Source organism: Galeopterus variegatus, unplaced genomic scaffold (assembly GCF_000696425.1).
Source record: "Galeopterus variegatus unplaced genomic scaffold, G_variegatus-3.0.2 Scaffold7543, whole genome shotgun sequence".
NCBI classification, from domain to species: Eukaryota; Metazoa; Chordata; class Mammalia; order Dermoptera; family Cynocephalidae; genus Galeopterus; species Galeopterus variegatus.
Genome location: NW_007733654.1, coordinates 46,771 through 51,609, shown reverse-complemented (window position 1 = coordinate 51,609; position 4,839 = coordinate 46,771). Strand labels below are relative to the sequence as shown.

At 35.5% G+C, this 4,839-nt stretch overlaps 1 pseudogene; it reads left to right on the top strand.

Moving 5' to 3' along the window:
* Positions 1 to 3,482: 3,482 nt before the first annotated feature.
* On the top strand, positions 3,483 to 3,910 carry LOC103607568 (annotated as a pseudogene).
* Positions 3,911 to 4,839: the final 929 nt, after the last annotated feature.

Genomic DNA, 4,839 nt, shown 5'->3' with positions numbered 1-4,839 from the left:
GCAGTTATATGGAATCTTCCTGAATCTGAGAGTTTTCTTGAAAGCGTAATATTTTTAGTAGTCATCTATCACATTTATGGAGTTCAAAGAGCAATACAGAAGTATAAACTCCAGATTAGAAAACTGAATAAAATGTGATTACTTATTTACTTTATACTCTCTGAGGCCCAAATGAGATTATAAGGATACTTTCACTTCAAAATGACTTCCAACAAAAATAATTTTGAAAGTTATTAATATTAATATGACTTAAATCCATAAAGAATAGACAGGCTCCAATAAATAAAAAGTTTTCCACTTGTACTCAAATGACCAAAAATTACATGAAATTATTAGGCTTTAATGTATTAAGCTCTCAATTTTTATTTATAAATGTATATGTGATATTTTTCCAGAAATGAAGTTGATTTTACCATATGGTAACTTGGGTCTTAAGATAATAAAAGAAAATGTTAACAGATTTTATTTTCTAAAATTTAAAATTTTTGTGTAAGAGATGCTGTTAACACAACTAAATATCTTCTTATTTTAGGGAAAACACCCATGATACATAATCAGTCCTACAAACAATAATATAAACATTCAAATATAAAACAGGCAAAATAAATAGGAAATTATAGAAATTAAAATATAAATCATCAATAATTATACAATTTTGCTAATAGCCATATACATAAAAATTAAAATACCAATGAGATACAACTTTTCACCTGTCATACTGGTAAAATTTTTAAAATCTGACTGTAGTCAATGTGAAGGCTCATAAGCTGCTGGTGGGAGTGTCAACTGTTGCCACCTTTTTTTAAAGAACATTTTGGCAATATTAAGTCTGACAATTTCACTTGTACTTATTCTTAAAGATATATTCACATTGGCACACAAATATGCAATGATACAGAGTGAGGATTTTTTCTGTAGTACAGTAATGGCAAAGTAAAAGGATACACAGTAAATATTTATCCAAAGGAATTTGTTTTTTAAAATATGACTTTTCCATAAGTTGAACTTCCTGCCTACCTGCAGCCATTAAAATAATGTTATAGATCTACATGTCCTGACACTAAAATATGTTCACAACTTATTAATAAAAGAGTCATGCTACAAGATGCTTGATATAATTTCAATTTCTGAAAATAAAAATTATATAGAGATACATAGGTAGGGAGATATACAGATAGATATGGAGATAGGTAGTCCTCTGAGCCTATTCACCTAAGTATGGTTAGTCCTGGAAAGTGAGATTGTCAGGACAAAGTAGGGAGTGGTTTCAATTACAGTTTAAAATACTTCTGTATTATTTAAGTAAGTCCACATTAGTTTTATATCAACAAAAATTTTCATATTGAGTAAACTAATTTTGGAATCTCTTTCTGTTTCCCATTTTATACTGTCACTTCTATATGCTTCCCCAGTTGTTTTTTCTTTGAAAAGGTGCCATTTCTACCTACCAGTCATTCATTATTTTCTTATTCCTGCTTCTTTGAAGAGGCAAATGGCATCACTTAGCTTTGCACCTGGAGATCTTTAATATCTGAACCTTTGATCTCGAATCTTCAGGATGATAATGTAGAAAGGGGAAACAGGGCAAAATCAACTTTCCAGAAATCTATTTTGCACAATTAACAATGGTGCTGAGCTGAGCCTGGAGAAAAGGCCATAATACAAGGGTACTTTAAAAAGTTCATGGAAGGATTCATATTATCTTTTAATTCCATTTTTCTACAAACTTTTTGAAGTACCCTCGTGTATCAGAGAAGGTTGTGGGTGCTTATCACTACTTCATAGATTTATGAGACTTCGGGCCTTGTTCACTTAATTTGCTGCTCCTGGAAATTTCTACATGAAGAGACAACTGCCACTAGTACTAGGGTGTAATGACCCTGTCAGAGTTATATCCTCACTACTTCCATGGTTTACCAAGCAAGCCAAGTGGCATAAGCCCTTTTGTACATAGAGAAGATAGCTGAGTGCTTATGGTCGGATAAACAACAGGGCTGGGTTTAATTCCCGACTCTTAAACTTACTGGCTCTATGAGCTGAAACAAGCTATAGAATTTCTCAGGCTTTGCACCCTATCTGCAAAATTACAATAATAGCAGTATGCACCTCATAGAGTTATTGTGAAGATTAAATAAGATTACACATGCAAGGTATTTATCACACACAGTGCCTACACATAGAAACACTCAAAATATCGGGTCTTATTATTTACATATAATATTGATATATAAATATTAGTATAATGGGGCATAAACTGTGTTTATAAAATTTTAGTGTGCACAGAAATCCCTGGGAATCTTGTTAAAAAAAAAAAACCCACATTATTATCTATTAGGCCTAGAAGGAGAACCAATAATCTGCATTTTGAACAATCTTCCAGATGATGCTGGTGCTGTTGGTCTGAGGTCCAGACATCGAGAAGCAAAGGCTTAAGGACACTAACAACAAGCTGGCTAAAAATATATACATATATATTCCTTCTTTAAGCCTGAAAATAGTATCTGAAATCTCATGCAGAATAGACTTTCCATTTGGTTAATTCATTGTCCCTGGGAGAGCAACATTAGATTTTATCATGGATGAATGAAAGTTTATGATGGAATCTCATGAACTAATTGACATTTGAGTTAATCAGATGAGCTAGTTTTCAATAAAACATGAGATTAAAAGGATGGGACACAGAGAAGTTATGTAAACATTGTAATTTTTAAAAAGAAGCAAAGATCTAGAACATAGAAGGATGGCTGTGTGGAAAGGCCAGCAGGGCCTGCATGGCTAAATGACATCAGTATCCTCCCTGTTAGTACAGGGGATATCTTAACGCAACAAGAAGCATTATTAGACAAGAGAAGAGTGAGGGAGATGATTGTTCACCCTTGACAATTCAGCACAGATACAGCCCTAAAAAATATAAAGACAGTAGAAAAAGTGGGAGGTAAAAACGTTCTGGTGGTATTTGTTCTTAAAGACAATGACAACTACTATGATTTTCGGTTTTAAAAAAGAAAGGTTTGGAATATGAAATCATAAATCACATTTTAACCAAAGGGTTTAAAAATACTGAGTTTAATAGAATTGATTACTTACTTTCATGCTGGAAAAAACTAATTGCCTACACCAGTGAAAACTAAGAAATATGAGGAATTGAAAGCACTATTCAACTTGTTTATTACTGATTTATTTCTCAAAAGCCTTGTGTTTACAGGCAGCCTCAAACCAGTTTCTAAATACCAAGTTTAGATCCAATATGTAATGTTACCCCCAACAAATCCAGTTTAGTAGATATTGTAATTCTCTGGAACGTGCAGCATCAGCCCTCCTCAAGTGCAGTAGTACTCAGGAGCCGGCTGTATCATCCCACGGCAATACAGAGCAGCAGACCAATGTCCCCTTCCCTGTTTTGTCTGAGGGTACTTGAAAAAGTTCTTGGGGGCTCTTTCCGTCTCCCGCTGCCAAAGCAAGAAGAGCCTCTGCTGCAATCGATGGTGGTGCAGTCGATGGTGGTGCAATTGATGATGGTGCAGAACTGCTCCCGCTTCCTGATCAGGAGGAAGAAGCACATGTATGGCACCAGCCCGATAACTGAAACCCCGCAACTCCTTCCACTACAACGCGCTGATTCATCGGAAGACTTTGGGCGTGGAGCTAGCAGCCGACAGCAAAGGTGTGGTGGTGGTCATCACGCAGAGATCCAGCCAGCAAATGCCAGCTACTTCCTACGTTGAGACAACCATCAACATGAACGCCCAGGCCACACCCGGCGGCATCAGGCACATGGTCCCCAAGAACATGTACCACCCTGATCGCCATCTGCAGAGCTAGTGCCATCTGGGGCAGTCAGAAGTCAGTGATGGTGAAGAGGCACGTCCCACCGGGAGCTCCTGAGTCCCCCAACCCCCAAAAGCAATAGTCAGCCGACTTTTACTCAAATAATAATAATAATAATAATAATAAATAATAATAATAAACAAATAAAATAAAATAAAGTTCATGAGAAATGGAATGAAAAGATATAATAAAAGTCATTCAATGAACTTTTTTGGGGGGGAGGCTGGCTGGTATGGGGATCTGAACCGTTGACCTTGGTGTTATAATCTATGAACATTTTGATGACCTTAGAATGCCCTCTTAGTTCTCTGACTTTCCTGTCAGGAAGGAACTGTACTCACAGTTAAGACCTGGTGACTGGCCTAAAGTCTAAATTAAAAACATGACATGAAAAGATTTCACATGTCTACGGTATTTGCATGTCATTTACACGATGCATTTTTAAGAAGTTATTGCACAGTAGTTACAAAGATGTTAAATAGTTTCATTACCTCACAGAGAAGCCCTGTCAATATTCCTTCTTCCTTTGAAACAAAACTGTGGATTAAAAGTTAGCTTAGTGACAAAGGAAAAGTTAAAGGGTACTAATCATTCTTAATGAATGAATGGAAGCTATCAAGTGGAGTGCTAAGGAAATCAGTGTTGAGACCTCACCGGTAACATCTCTCACGTTCATCACCGGAAAGAGAAAGTAAACATACATTAATTAAATCTGCAGATGATTCTAAATAAAGCTCATTGTTAATTCCACTAGAGGGGAATGTTTTCATAAAAGGGACTGAGTTATGAAATGAGGTCATAAAATTCCTAAGTGAGTTGTCATTCTGAAACAGTCCATATTTATCAGGATATCAGCATCTTGCAATAGAAAAAAAAAAAAGAACTACAGTGTTTCCTACACCCCCTCTCCTCCTCCTTTTTCTTTTGTTTCTTTAAACTGTTTATTATACAATGCTCACTATGGACAAAATTGAAAATATATGTAATTAAAGAGAATAAACAGTAGTAGCT